The sequence below is a fragment of the Rhinolophus sinicus genome, chromosome 14 (assembly GCF_057876585.1).
Source record: "Rhinolophus sinicus isolate RSI-liver-muscle chromosome 14, RSI-T2T, whole genome shotgun sequence".
Taxonomy (NCBI): domain Eukaryota; kingdom Metazoa; phylum Chordata; class Mammalia; order Chiroptera; family Rhinolophidae; genus Rhinolophus; species Rhinolophus sinicus.
The window spans coordinates 84,234,752-84,250,969 of NC_142514.1; positions in this window are offsets into that span (position 1 = coordinate 84,234,752).

Here is a 16,218-nt window from a genome sequence, read left to right on the forward strand (position 1 = left end):
GTTGTTTTCAGAAGTTTTACTCCAATGTGCCCAGATATAGTGTTCTTTCTATTTTTCCTGCTTGGGGGTCAACTGTTATATGTGTGAATTTGTGCCTTTGACCAAATTTGGGGAAATTATCACAATTATTTTCTCAATTAGTTTTTTTCTCTCTTTTCTTATTCTGAGATTATCAACATATATACTGAAGGTGCCAAAAAAAGGTATATACATTTTTAGGATAAAATCTCTTAAATATGTATATATCTTTTTGTCATCCCTGTGTATTAGACCTTTCCTCGGTGCTCTCATAGTTCACTGCCTTTTTTTTTTTTCCAGTCTTTTTTTTTTTTTTTTTTTTTTTTTAGCTTAGATACTTTCTATTGGTCTGTCTTCACACTTACATATTTTTTTCTCATTTCAGACTGCTGTTAAAGTCACTTTGCAAATTTTTAATTTCAAGTACTATATTTTCCATGTCTAGAACTTTCATTTTGTCCTCTCTTCAGTTTCTATTTATCTGCTAATATTTTCATTTGTTCATTCATTACAAGCATGTATTCCTCTAAATCCTTGAGATGGTTGTAATAGCTGTTTTAAAATCCTTATTTGCTAATATCTAGGTCATCTCAACGTCAGTCTGTACTTATTGCCTTTTGTCTCAAGTTTAGATTGCATTTCCCTGTTTCTGTATAAATCTAATAAATTTACATGACTTGGACATTGTGCCTGATACATTGCAGAGACACTAAAGAGTAGTCTCTCTGAAGAGTGTGTTTTCATCGTTTGTTTGTTCTTAAGTAGGTAGTTAATTTGACTTCAACTCAAATGCTAGCCCTGTTTTTCCTGTAGTGGAAGAACCAGTTCAGTTCCTTTAGACTTAATTGAACTATTTGTAGTCTGTCTCATGCATATGTAGTTCAAGGATCGGCCCAAGATTTTGGGCAAGTTTATGTACAGAATCTCTTCCTCTCTACCCTGCCTATGGCTTTTACCTTTCCAGGATGTCCCCCTTCACCTTCCAGCTGTGTGGTCTCCCCAAACTCTGTCCTACGCCCTCCAAGCTAGTATGACTATGGATTTTTATTAGAATGTTAGCCACCAGCAAGTTGCAACTGGGGCCTAGCTTCAAACAAAAACTGTATCAAAACAAAAAAAAATTACCTTGTGCCATTTACTTCTTTCAAATGTAGGTTTACTTCCAGTTTCTTTCAGTTCCTTCAGAATGCCTTGAGATTATCATATTTTGTATTTTAGGTAGGGTTTATAGCTGTTATCTGAGAGTGGGTTGGCCTGACAGAAGATATATATCCATTATTGGAAACCTATCTGCATTATCTTTTTATTCATTAAGAAATTAGTTTATTAATTAGTTTCCCCAGTACCTCCATGTAGCAGTTGCCTGGTGTTTGTGGTAAATAGATCTTTTCCTCTACTGTACCACTGTAAAATATTTTATTTATTCATTGATTTATTTATTTGTTTACCCCCCCCCCCACACACACACACACACATATGAGGATCTACTATTTCTAGGTATTGGATATATAAAAGTGAACAAAATAGTGTAGTCTCTGCTCTCACAGAGCTCAGACTCTAATGCTACACTGTCCGTAACAGTAGTTACTAACACACATATAGAATATTTCCATCATCCATAAAGTTCTAATGGACTGTGTTGGTGCAGTGGAGGAGAAAGACATAAAAATTCATGACTAAAATATAGTGTGATAAAGTATCAGAATAGTTATATGCAAGGTATGGCAGCTGAACAGACATGATACTACTTAATTGATATTGCAAAAACCAAAAAGGGAGATGATTTTTAAGCTGAATTTTTAATGATTAGAAAGATTTGATCAGTTGTCCCAGGGAATATAAACAACATATTAATGAACTATGAAGACTTGAAACAGATTAGAGAACTATAAGAAAACAGTTGACTCTCATGTATCTATATTAGGTGTTTGGGTGAATAGCAGTTTCACTCACTGATAGAGGGTCTATAGATAGAACATATGTAATATGAAAGTAATGACTTTGGTTAAGGTCATACTGAATTTGAGATGCCTATTGGACACTCAAGGAAGTTGGATGTGTAGCTCTTGAACTTAGAGAAAGAAGGTTTATGTTGGAAACTCAGATTTGACGACATAAACGTTAGAGGTAGTTGTTAAATGTTAGCATGTTTGAAATGCCCTAGAGAGTATAGAGGGAGAAGCGAAAGGCACTAACACATCTTGATTAATGTGCTTCAGACATTCTGTTAGGCATTTTCCATGCGTTTTGGAAGAAGTACAATTACAACTGCACTTCAGTATTTGATAGACCTGGATTTGAACTAGAGCAAGTTACTTAAGTTCTCTAACCTCCAGTTTTCAAAAAGTATAATAATAAACCATGGTGTTTGGTGAGAATTAAATAAAAAATAAATAGGAGTCCCTAGCATATGTTAAGCCCCCAATAAATGTAAACTTTTATTATTATTACTATCATCATTTTATTTAGCCTTCATAATAAACTTATGAAATAGCTTTATTGTCACCATATATCTAAAATTATTATGACTTACCTAAGGTTTCAAGGTGACAAGAGGATGATCCATAGTCAGAATCCAGGTGTTCTGATTTCTTTCCAGGGTTCCTGTCACAAAATTGTTCTGTACTAGTTTCTCACAGGAATTAGAAATGTTTACTTAGTTAATTATATTCAATAGAGCAGATATATTTTTTCCTTTTTTTTTTTAAGAAAAGGAAGAGTGATTCCAGGCATGACATTGAAGCAATTGCATAATCAAATTTCAATTCATGTAGCCTCTTCCTTTGCCAAGATATTTAGTGGTACTGAAATAATATCTGTCTGTCAACAGAGTTGATTACCCACTGCTCTCAGACAACTGAAAATAATACGTCTCAGGTGTCAGAATATCAACCAGGGACTACAAAAAATGTCCTTCTCCATTAAGGTTTGGGCAAGTAACTTGTATTTTTAAATATCTTGCCAAAACTGAAAGTCTTAATATATAAATATAAGTAGTACTAATTCATACCACCCACCAGTTTCAAAGTTCACATGAATGATTAAAAGAGTTTCAGATCTGTGTAAAAAGTTATAAAAGCATAATAATAATTTATTAGCATTCCAACTGCTGCCTTCCTTTTCCTTTCATGTCTTGACAATTCTTATCGTAACTCTCTCTGTTGGTGATTTAGTAGGAGTAGTAAGCAGTAAGTAGTAAGATCTTAGGTTTAAAATTACACAGCTCCCTTGTTTAAAGCTGCAGACTATTTGTTCCAATGACTTGTAACTATTCAGCAAATATTTATTGGTACCTTGTTATATACCAGATATTGCTTGGAACTGGGGACCCAAAAGTGAAGAGGCATAGACTCTTTCTTTAATTTAGAGTTCATAGTCTAGTGAACATAGTCTGCAGAGAAATAATTGCAGTAAATTTCATAATAGAGATATGTTCAAGGTCCATGCACAGGCTAGCCAAGGCAGTCTTCAAAGACGAGGTTGAATTCCAGTGTTCCATTAGTAGTATGTAAATTTTTAAAGCTTATTAAATTGAACATTTATGATTTATACATTTCTTTTTTTTTTTAATTTAATTTTATTAAATTTATTGGGGTGACAATTTTTAGTAAAATTACATAGATTTCAGGTGTATAATTCTGTATTACATCATCTATAAATCCCATTGTGTGTTCATCACCCAGAGTCAGTTCTCCTTCCATCACCATATATTCGATCTCCCTTACCCTCATCTCCCACCCCCCACCCCCCACCCCCCTTACCCTCTGGCAACCACTAAACTATTATCTGTGTCTATAAGTTTCTGTTTCTCATTTGTTTGTCTTGTTCTTTTGTTGTTTTTGGTTTATATACCACATATCAGTGAAATCACATGGTTCTCTGCTTTTTCTGTCTGACTTGTTTCGCTCAGCATTACTCTCTCAAGATCCATCCATGTTGTCACAAATGTTCCTATATCATCTTTTCTTACTGCCGAATAGTATTCCATTGTGTATATATACCACAACTTCTTTATCCATTCATCTATCGAAGGACATTTTGGTTGTTTTCATGTCTTGGCCACTGTAAACAAAGCTGCAATGAACATTGGAGCACACGTGTCTTTATCTCTAAATGTTTTCAGATTTTTTGGGTAGATACCCAGGAGAGGGATTGCTGGGTCATATGGCAATTCTATTCATAATTCTTTGAGGAACCTCCACACTGCCTTCCATAACGGCTGCACCAGTCTGCATTCCCACCAACAGTGTATGAGGGTTCCTTTTTCTCCACAGCCTCTCCAACATTTGTTACTATTTGTCTTGTTGATGATCGCCATTCTGACTGGGGTAAGGTGATATCTCATTGTGGTTTTGATTTGCATTTCTCTGATGATTAGTGATGTTGAGCATTTTTTCATATGTCTATTTGCCATTTGTATGTCCTCTTTGGAGAAATGTCTCTTCAAGTCCTCTGCCCATTTTTCAATTGGGTTGTTTGTTTTTTTGTTGTTGAGTTGCATGAGTTCCTTGTATATTCTGGATACTAGCCCCTTATCGGAGGCACTTTTTGCAAAAATCTTCTCCCATTCAGTTGGTGGCCTCTTTATTTTGTCAATGGTTTCTTTTGCTGTGCAGAAGCTTTTAAGTTTCATATAGTCCCATTCATTTATTTTAGCTTTTACTTCCATTGCCTTTGGAGTCAAGTTCATAAAATGCTCTTTGAACCCAAGGTCCATAAGTTTAGTACCTATGTTTTCTTCTATGCAGTTTATTGTGTCAGGTCTTATGCTTAAGTCTTTGATCCATTTTGAATTAACTTTGGTACATGGTGACAAATAGCAGTCCAGTTTCATTCTTTTGCACGTGGCTATCCAATTCTCCCAGCACCATTTATTGAAGAGGCTGTCTTTGCTCCATTGTATGTTTTTAGCTTCTTTGTCAAAAATTATCTGTCCATATTTATGTGGTTTTATTTCTGGGTTCTCAATTCTATTTCATTGGTCTATGTGTCTGTTTTTCTGCCAATACCATGCTGTTTTGATTATTGTGGCCCTGTAGTACAAGCCAAAGTCAGGAAGTGTGATACCTCCATTATTGTTCCTTTTCCTTAAGATTGCTTTGGCTATTCGGGGTCTTTTGTGGTTCCAAACAAATCTGATGATTTTTTGTTCTATTTCTTTAAAATATGCCGTTGGGATTTTGATGGGGATTGCATTGAATCTGTATATTGCTTTGGGTAATATGGCCATTTTAACTATGTTGATTCTTCCAATCCATGAGCATGGAATGTCTTTCCATTTCTTTGTGTCTTCTTCAATTTCTTTCAAAAATGTCTTATAGTTTTCAGCATATAGGTCTTTCACGTCCTTGGTTAAGTTTATTCCTAGGTATTTTATTCTTTTTGCTGCAATTGCAAAAGGAATTGTTTTTTGTATTTCTTTTTCTGAGATTTCATTGTTAGTATATAGGAAGGCAATGGACTTTTGTGCGTTGATTTTGTAGCCGGCAACTTTACTGTATTCGTTGATTGTTTCTAATAGCTTTTTGGTGGAGTCTTTAGGGTTTTCTATATATAGCATCATGTCATCTGCAAAGAGTGATTATTTAACTTCTTCATTCCCAATTTGAATGCCTTTTATTTCTTTCTCTTGCCTGATTGCTCTGGCAAGGACTTCCAACACTATGTTGAAAAGCAGAGGTGATAGGGGACATCCCTGTCGTGTTCCTGAACGTAGAGCAAAGGGCTTCAGTTTTTCTCCATTAATTATGAGATTAGCAGAAGGCTTGTCATATATGGCCTTTATTATGTTAAGGTATTTTCCTTCTATACCCATTTTATTAAGTGTTTTAATCATAAATGGATGTTGTATCTTGTCAAATGCTTTTTCTGCATCAATTGATATAATCATATGATTTTTGTCCTTTATTTTGTTTATGTGATATATCACATTGATGGATTTTCGTATGTTGAACCATCCTTGTGCCCCGGGGATGAACCCCACTTGGTCATGATGAATAATCTTTTTAATGCATTGTTGTATTCGATTTGCTAGAATTTTATTTAGGATTTTTGCATCGGTATTCATTAGAGATATTGGTCTGTAGTTTTCTTTTTTTGTGCTGTCCTTACCAGGTTTTGGTATCAGGGTAATGTTGGCCTCATAAAATGAGTTAGGGAGTACTGCCTCTTCTTCAATTTTTTGGAAGAGTTTGTGCAGAATTGGTATTAGATCCTCTTTGAATGTTTGGTAGAATTCACTAGTGAAGCCATCTGGTCCCGGACTTTTGCTTTTGGGAAGGTTTTGGATGACTGATTCAATTTCGTTACTGGTGATCGGTCTGTTTAGATTTTCCAGTTCTTCATGGTTCAGCCTTGGAAAGCTATATGTTTCTAAGAACTTGTCCATTTCTTCTAGGTTGTTGAATTTGGTGGCATATAGTCCTTCATAGTATTCTTGGATGATCCTTTGTATTTCTGTGGTGTCCGTGATAACTTCCCCTTTTACGTTTCTGATTTTGTTAATCAGTGTCTTCTCTCTTTTTATCTTAGTAAGTCTAGCCAAGGGTTTGTCAATTTTGTTAATCTTTTCAAAGAACCAGCTCTTTGTCACATTAATTTTTTCTATTGTCTTTTTGTTCTCTATTTCATTTAGTTCTGCTCTAATTTGTGTTATTTCCTTTCTTCTGCTGACCTTGGGTTTTACTTGTTCTTCTTTTTCTAGTTCTTTAAGGTGTAACATGAGGTTATTTATTTGGGAGTTTTCTTGTTTCTTGAGATAGGCCTGTAATGAGATAAATTTCCCTCTTAAAACTGCTTTCGCTGCATCCCAAAAATTTTGGTAGGATGTATTTTCATTGTCATTTGTTTCTATGTATCTTTTGATCTCTCCTCTAATTTCTTCTTTGACCCAGTCCTTCTTTAAAAGTATGTTATTTAATCTCCATGTATTTGTGTTTTTTTCCCGCTTTCTTTTTACAGTTGATATCCAATTTCAAAGCCTTGTGATCAGAGAATACGCATGGTATGATTTCAATCTTCTTAAATTTGTTGAGACTGATTTTATGTCCCAATATATGGTCTATCCTTGAGAATGTTCCGTGTACACTAGAAAAAAATGTATAGTCTGATGTTTTAGGATGAAGTGCTCTATAAATGTCAATTATGTCCATTTCATCTAATGTGTCATTTAGGGCTACTATTTCGTTATTTATTTTCTGTTTGGATGATCTATCCATAGCTGTCAATGATGTACTTAAGTCCCCTAGTATAATTGTGTTTTGGTCAATTTCTCCCTTTAGTTCTGTTAGTAGTTGCTTGGTGTATTTCGGTGTTCCCTGATTGGGGGCATAAATATTGATGACTGTTATGTCTTCTTGTTGTACAATCCCCTTCACCATTATGAAATGTCCATCTTTGTCTCTTGTTATCTTTTTCACCTTGAAGTCTGTTTCATCTGATATCATTATGGCTACACCTGATTTTCTCTGGGTACCATTTGCTTGGAGTGTCAATTTCCACCCTTTTACTTTGAGTCTATGCTTGTCCTTGTAGCTGAGATGTGTCTCTTGGAGACAGCATATGGTTGGGTTTAGTTTTTTGATCCAATCTGCTACTCTGTGCCTTTTTATTGGTGAGTTCAGTCCATTTACATTTAGGGTGATTATTGATATGTGAGGATTTCCTGTCATTCTATCTTTAGTTTTCTGGTAAGGCTGTGTCTCTGTTGTTCCTTTGCCTTTTTGTTGTTGTCTATTATTTCTGTGTGGTGGTATTCTATGATGTTTCCCTCTGTTTCTTCTTTTTATTTCAGTATATATTTCAGTTCTGGATTTTTTTTGAGTGGTTACCCTTAAGTTTATGTAAAAGAAAGTTTGATATTTAGAGTATTCCATTTTCTTCAGCACGCTTACTTTCTCCATTCCCATATTCTGGTTCAGGCCTTTACTCTCCCCCTTTTTGAGTTTTGGTTGCCACAAATTGTCCCTGTTGATGGTGGTCAAATAGCCTCCTTTACTATTTCTTGTAGTGCAGGTCGTGTATTAGAAAATTCCCTTAGCTTCTGTATGTCTGGAAAGGTCTTTATTCCTCCTTCATATTTAAAGGATATCTTTGCTGGATATATTATTCTTGGCTCATGATTTCTCTCTTTCAATAGTTTGAATATTTGGTTCCACTCCCTCCTGGCTTTTAGAGTTTCTGCTGAAAAATCTGATGATAATCTAATGGGCTTTCCTTTGTAAGTTACCGTCTTCTTTTCCCTGGCTGCCTTGAGGATTCTTTCTTTGTCGTTAATTTTAGACAGCTTCAATACAATGTGCCTTGGAGAAGGCCTGTTGGGATTGAGGTAACTAGGTGTTCTATTTGCTTCTTGGATTCGAGGGTCCAGTTCTGTCCACAAATTTGGGAAGTTCTCATCGACAATTTGTTTGAATATATTCTCTGTTCCCTTCTCTCTTTCTTCTCCTTCTGGTATGCCCATTATTCTTATATTGCTCTTTCTGATGGAGTCAGAAAGTTCTTGTAGAGTTCTTTCATTTCTTTTAAGTCTCAAGTCTCTTTCTTCTTCTATCTGTGTCATTTCCAGGTTTCTATCTTCGATGTCACTGATTCTTTGCTCCATCTGGTCAACTCTACTACCTAAGCTGGTTATTTCATTCTTAATTTCTTCTATTGAGTTCTTAATCTCCAGAAATTCTCTTTGGTTCTTTTTTAAAATTTCAATCTCTTTCCTAAAATGCTCATGCTGTTCTTTGATTGAGTTTCTGAGTTCATTTAACTGCCTATCTGTGTTTTCTTGTATCTCATTGAGTTTTTTCAGAACTGCAATCTTGAATTCTCTGTCACTTAAGTCACATATTTCTGTATCTTTAAGTGCCTTCTCTGGAGATTTTTCACTTTCTTTCTGAGCTATCTTGTTGCCTTGGTTATTCATGGCGATTACTGGTTTACTATTTCTCTTCCTAAACATCTACAGGAGTGACTTCTGCAACAGGTTGATAGGAAGAGGTCTTTCTTTTGTTTTCCAGTACTTGTTGGTAGAATGTCTTATTATTTCTCCAACTGCAATGTATTTTTCTTCTCCCACACGGTAGTGCTGTTTTCTCTGAACTATTCCTGCTTCTTACACAATGGGAGGGTTCCCTGGGAGACGGGCTTCTCCTCTGTTAATAGTTCGTCTAGGTCACAGGGCGCAGTGTCCCGGTGGGTATGCGGAGAGCTTTTGATGTTCCAAAGCTCTTCCAGCTCCTGATTCAGAGCCCGTATGTTTCAGCAGTTCTGTTTACTCCTGCAGGGATCCGCCCAGATACGTGGGGCCAGGGGCGGGGTGAGCTGTGAGAGGTGGCCCAGAGCAATGGCGGCGACCACCACCACAGCCAGTCCTGCTTCCACGGCTCCCTCCCCTTTGCCGGAACTAGTTCGGCTGTGAATTTGTGTCTGCGGCCCACAGTTCTCAAAACAGCAAATTTTCTGTTGTTTTGATCTGACACTGCTACTGTTCCGCTTCTAGCACCGGGCAGGTGGGGGCGGGGCGAGCTCTGGGAGGGGAGGGAGGGGGCGGCTAGTCTCAGTGCCTAAGGCTCCGTTCTCTGCTCGGCAGTGCGGGCTTAAACCACCGTTTTCAGCCTCTTTCCCTCAGTCTTTTCTCCAAGGTCTCTGCCGTGAGCGTTGGGTTCAGCCGTGTTATATGCTGTCCCCTCAGCCCTGTGGAGCCCTGGCGGAGCCCTAGCAGTCCGATCTCCCGCAGCTGCGGTAGTTCCGGGAAGCAGCGAGCTCGGCACACTGAGCTGGGTCTGCGTCCTGCGCCCGCGGCTCCGTCTCCGCGCACTTCTCCCTTTCCTCCTCCCTCCACTCGCGCGAATCTCCCACCTGTAGGTGATTTCAGTCGGTAGTGGGCCTCTTCGTCTTGCCTGTCTGCTGTGCAGGGAGTCCTTTGTGGAGTTTTTGTTGTTCGATTTGTTGTAAATTCCAGGGGAGCTTTACAGAGGCTCACCTCACGCTGCCATTTTTCTGGAACGATTTATACATTTCAATGTATGTAAATATTCCCTAAAAAAACTAAAGCGAGATATTGAGCTCTGGTTAGTAGGAGTTCTTTATACAGGGGTATAGTTTGGCAATTCTGAGAAGTCTTTCTGTGTTTTCTAAGCTTAATTAAAAAAAATTATACACACAGGGCCAGACCCGTGGCTCAGGCGGTGGGAGCTCCGTGCTCCTAACTCTGAAGGCTTCCGGTTCGATTCCCACATGGGCCAGTGGGCTCTCAACCACAATGTTGACAGTTCAACTCCTCGAATCCTGCAAGGGATGGTGGGCTCCGCCCCCTGCAACTAAGATTGAACATAGCACCTTGAACTGAGCTGCCGCTGAGCTCCCAGATGGCTCAGTTGGTTGGAGTGTCCTCTCAACCACAAGGTTGCCAGTTTGACTCCCGTAGGGATGGTGGGCTGTGTCCCCTGCAACTAGCAACGGCAACTGGACCTGGAGCTGAGCCCTCCACAACTAAGACTGAAAGGACAACAACTTGACTTGGAAAAAAGTCCTGGAAGTACACACTTTCCCCCAATAAAGTCCTGTTCCCCTTCCCCAGTAAAATCTTAAAAAAAAAAATTATACACACACACACAGTGCGAAAAGATGTATACACATTTTAAGAAAGGAAAAAACTGTATTAAAATTGTAATACTCAATATATACAGATAACAAAAGATGAATACAAGTCACGCTTGATTTCTGCAATTTCAAGAGGTGCTCAAAATGGTTACCATCAGCGTCCAGACACTTCTGATTACAGCGAACTACTTCGTAAGCAACCTTGACCAAAGTGTCCATTTGTACACATTTTTTGGCACCCCAGTATATATATATATATATATATATATATATATATATATATATATTAGATACATTTTGGATATCCCAATAGTTGTGTTTTCCTGGAGGAAATATAGAAAGTAAATATTAAAGACATGTTGTACCTTTTGACTATCTTCACTCATTTTGCCCACTCCCCCACCCTTTGCTTCTGTCAACCATTAATCTGTTCTCCATATCTATGAGCTGGGTTGTTATTGTTGTTTTTAAGATTCCATACATAAATGAGATCACATGGTATTTGTCTTTCTCTGTTCAACTTATGTCACTTAATATAATGCCCTCAAAGTCCATCCGTGTTGTTGCAAATGGCAGGACTTCCTTTTTTTTTTTATGAATATGCACTTATTCCATTGTTTATATGTACCACGTTTTCTTTACCTCGTTACCCATCAATGAACACTTAGGTTGTTTCCATATCTTGGTTATTATAAATAATTCTGCAATGAACATAAGGGTGTATATATCTTTATGAGTTAGTGTTTTTTATTTCTTCAAGTAAATACCCGGAGGTGAAATTACTGGGTCATATGGTAGTTCTATTTTTAATTTTTTGAGGATTCTCCAACCATTTTCCGTAGTGGCTGCACCAATTTACATTCCAACCAACAGTGTACAAAAGATCCCCATTTTCCACATACTTACCCGTACTTGTTACTTCTTGTCCTTTTGATGATAGCCATTCTGACAGGTCTGAGGTGGTGTCACAGTATGGCTTTGATTTGCATTTTCCTGATGATTAGTGATGGTGAGCACCTTTTCATGTACCTGTTGGTCATCTGTATGTCTTCTTTGGGAAAATGTCTATTCAGATCATCTGCTCATTTTTAAAAATTAGATTGCAGGTTTTTTTGATATTGAATTTGTAAGAGTTATTTATGTATTTTGAATATTTACCCTTTATCAGAAATATGATTTGCAAATATTTTCTCCCATTCAGTAGGTTAACATTTTGGTAATGGTTTCCATTGCTATGCAAAAGCTTTTTAGTTTGATGTAGTCCCACATGCTTCTTTTTGCTTTTGTTCCCTTTGCTTTTGGTGTGAAATCCAAAAAAACATCTCCATGACCAATGACAAGGAGCTTATTGCCTATGTTTTCTTCTAGGAGTTTTATGAGGTCTTACATTCAAGTTTTTTATCCACTTTAAGTTAATTTTTTGTGTGGTGTAAGATTTCATTCAGTTTCATTCTTTTGTATGTAGCTGTCTGGTTTTCCCAACACCATTTATTGAAGAGACTGTCCTTTCCCTGTTGTGTATTCTTGGCTCCTTTGTCATAAACTAGTTGACCATATACAAGTATGCATATGTTTGTTTCTGGGCTCTGAATTCTGTTCCATTGACCTGCGTCTGTTTTTACACTAATATCATACCGTTTTGATTACTATAGCTTTGAAATATAGTTTGGAACGAGGGAGTGTGATGCTTCCTGCTTTGTTTTACTTTTTCAATATTGCTTTAGTGATTGCAAGTTCTTTCTTGAAGGGAGATCTGAGTAGCACCTCTCCATGGCTGCTATACCTACCCTTTGGGAAGAATTCACTCTCTGCTTCCTACCAAGAAGATGGAGAGAGAGTAAGATGTATTTATTCATTAATGATGAAACCAGCATGATGACAGTGATATTTCAAAGAAGGAGAGGAAGAACTATTATATCTAGTTAGTGGACAAAAAAAAAAATGCTGAAATAAGATTGTAAATTAAATTGAAACTGATTGATGCCCTATAAAGCAATAAAACCATAATCTGTAAGATTTATATTTTCTACTAGACAGAAATAAATTGCAACATATAGATTTTCTACAAGTTAACATTATGGATTCTAACCTTAGTAGTAAATAGTCAAACAAAATTACTTTCCCCTAAAACAGTGGTTCTCAACTGATGACAAATTTGCCCTCCTCCTGCCTGATATATTTTACAAAGTCTGGAGACATTTTTGGTTATCACAACTGAGGGGAGGAAGGGATCCTAGTGGCATCTGATGGGTAGAGGCCAGAAATACTGCTAAATCACTTACGAAACACAGGGCAGCTACCACAACAAATAATTATCTGGCCCAAAATGTCAATAGTGCTGAGACTGAAAAAACAGGTACAGATAACACTTCAGATAGCTTATTAAACAATGCTCTAGTATGACACTGAAAGGATATATGAAGCAAAATTTTAATGTCTTTGAACCTCATTCCCTTAACTGTAAAATTAGGATAATGATAGTAGCAACCTCATATAGCTTGGGGGAATATTAATTAAAACAATTGTGGTTGATTGTATTTTTACAAAGCTGGCTGCGCGCGCACACACACACACACACACACACACACACACCCACCCACCCATTCAAGTTGGGGTTATGTCCCTCCCCTTAAACCTGGCTGGACCTCTGTAACTGCCTCTCCCAAAGAACACAGTGGAAGTGACACTGCATGATTTCTTGGGCTAAGTCATAGAAAGCAACACAGCTTCCTCCTGGCTCTCTTCTTTGGGAAACCACCTGGGAAGCCCTGAACCAACGTGGAAGAAGCCTGGCGATGCTGGAAAATCACACAGACGACTACACGGAGACAGGGACAGGCGTCGGATGTTCCTACCCCAGCTCTTGGCTCATAATAAGGGCATAATTGGTCACTTTTATCTGTTTTAGTACTTCATAGTTTTAGTATTTTTAATGAATATTTAATTAGTAATGGCATTTAATTTATAGTTTTACTCTGCTTATTTGCACTAGAGGGCTCTCTATCCATTAATAGAGGGCCCTCATACGTCAGGTGCAGTTTTCTAACTGAGGCACCAGGTGGAGCCAACCCCTAATTTTTCACTGTCCCTTTCGGCCGGTGAACTTAACAAAATGGAAAACGGCTTTAGAATCAATGCCGTGGTGTATGTAAGGAAGATGTGTTAGACAACACCCCGTAAACACATTCTAAAAATGAAGGAAGCTTATTTTGATGAGTAGCACTGATCCCAGACTAGACGTGCAGACAAAAGTCAAGAACTCTCTCTCTTTTTAAAAAATTAAATGTGGCAGAGCAGGTTATATTTTCTTTAATCCTGAAAAAGGGGATCTGCAAGCCTATGATTTCTAAACAATGCTGTACCTAATCTTTGCCATATCTAGAAACATGGCAAAAGCGGTTGCTATGTTGTACTTAGCTTCCGATGGCCAGAGGATAATTCTGAATACTGTTTTATAGGGTCCCAAATAACATTTGTACCACCACTTTAACTTAAGTGGAAAATTTTAAAGTTTCCACTTTTTCCTAGTAGTTTATATTGTATGCACAAGATATGACAGTCTAGTGACTGTGAAAATGGGCCGAGATTATGATTGCAGGAAATCTGGGAACCAAATCCCTTAAAGTGAATAATGGCCTGAACCAAATACATTGTAAGTCTTCCCTTTTCCGAATAAATTCAAAGCAGACTTTACCCATAATGATTCACGGTAACCTGAGAAGGTTGGCAACCTGCACTTACGATGACAGTCTGCCAGTCTCCGTGTAACTGTTGAAGGCTGCCCCCTACCCCAAGATGGCTCAAATATAGCAATGGTCTTGAAAATAAAGGAGGTTTTGTGGTCAGCTTATCTGATTAGAGCATTACACTAAGAGGTCAGCACTTTGCAGCCTGGTAGAGTATAAATCAAAGGGGACCCGGGGTGGGAGAGAATTGAACTCTGAAATGCTGATTCTCTAAGAGTATCCTGTAACTATGACTCAACCCAACTCTGGCTGACCTGCCATCTTGCTCATCTGCCACAATGAGAACTGAGGGAGGAATTAAGGTTTTATCAACTCAAACCCTATCTCATGCTGGGGATTGAAATAAACAAACAAAAAGAAACAAAGACAAATACATGGTAAGTCAGTAGAATAATGTGTCTATAAAGGATGGGATTATTTTCAGGTGTAATTTACAGCAATGTCTCATCATTTTGTGCTCACAGATGTACACGTAACACGCTTTTCTGTAACACACTAGTAGTAGCAAACGCTGTCCTCTTTGTCTTAACTACAAATTGTAGACTATGAGAGCCTCAGAGCACATCTAATTCCTCCCAGCTAGCTCTGAAAATTCCAGGGAGTTTCATGCACATGCTCCTGAGAAGCCCTCTTCTTAGCCCTCTTGGCTCCCCACACTGCCTTATAGACCTGAAGCAACCGTGGTGACATGCTCACTGACCTCTTTAGAGGCTACTTGGCTGGGTCCCTAGGTCACTGATTCTGACAGCAGAGATTCAGGTCACCGCTGGAACAGCCCCTACCACTTCCCATCGTTGGCGGCTACTTCATTCCACACTCTCAGTAGCTTCTCAGTGCAGTGACGGGACTATGCGGAGGTAGGGGAAATATCCTGTGTCCTTACAGCTGTTGTCCTCTATTCAAAGACCACTTTCTAGAGGTCAACTTCTAAGGGCTCTTTCTCAACTCTATGAGGGGTTGGTCAGGCATCCAGTGGTATCAGCAGCCACCCATACCTCCCAGACCCTCCAAAAATTATGAAAGATTAGATTCTGTGGCCCTTATCTGTACACGTCTACCTGGTGTGACTTTCTTCTCATAAACCATTCCGTCCTCAAGCCAAGAAAGTCCCACCATGAGCCCACCCTGTTGATATGCTTGGACACACCAGACTTTACAATGAGCAAAAGCACTTTGGCCCCTCGGCTTCACAGGTGAAGGACTCAATAATTACACTTTTTTGCAATCCTTTAAATCTGAAGTGGATTAAGGCAGGATTTCGAATCTTTAGGCAGGGTAGAATTTTTTTCAAATGGGCACATTTCCAAGGGATGGAGTCTCTGGATAAAGTTTTCCAGTATGATGGCCCTTCTGGGGTGCAGGCAGCATACTGAGGTAGGGAAAGGAGGGGAAAGCAGAAGCCCAACTGCAAGGCCCATAGATTTAGAACTCTGCCCCTTTTTAACAAAGTAGCATATTTCACAGCCTTCTTCTTTCACCTGCAAATATTAGATTGTCCTCAGGAACAGGCCAACCCCCTTTCTTTCTGTACTTGTAGACTCCTATTTAGTTCTCTGAGTTATGCCCTTTTCCTGTAATTTTGTAAGACGGGGTCTTGTAAAATTATATCATCAGACATGGAATTGTTTGACATAAATGGTGGGTGCTCATGAACTAGATGAGACATTGCAAGGACACTGCAATCATGTTTTCCTTGCCTGACCCCTTTTCTCACATTCTTTTCCTTTTCCCTTTTTAAAACCCTCACCAAACTTTGCTTTACTGTGACTTGGTAAAGCTGGGCATATGTGTATCACTTTTTCATTAGACCTGCCCAAATAGCTGTTTCAAACTCTAATGGTGTGCGAAGATTGGCTCTGGT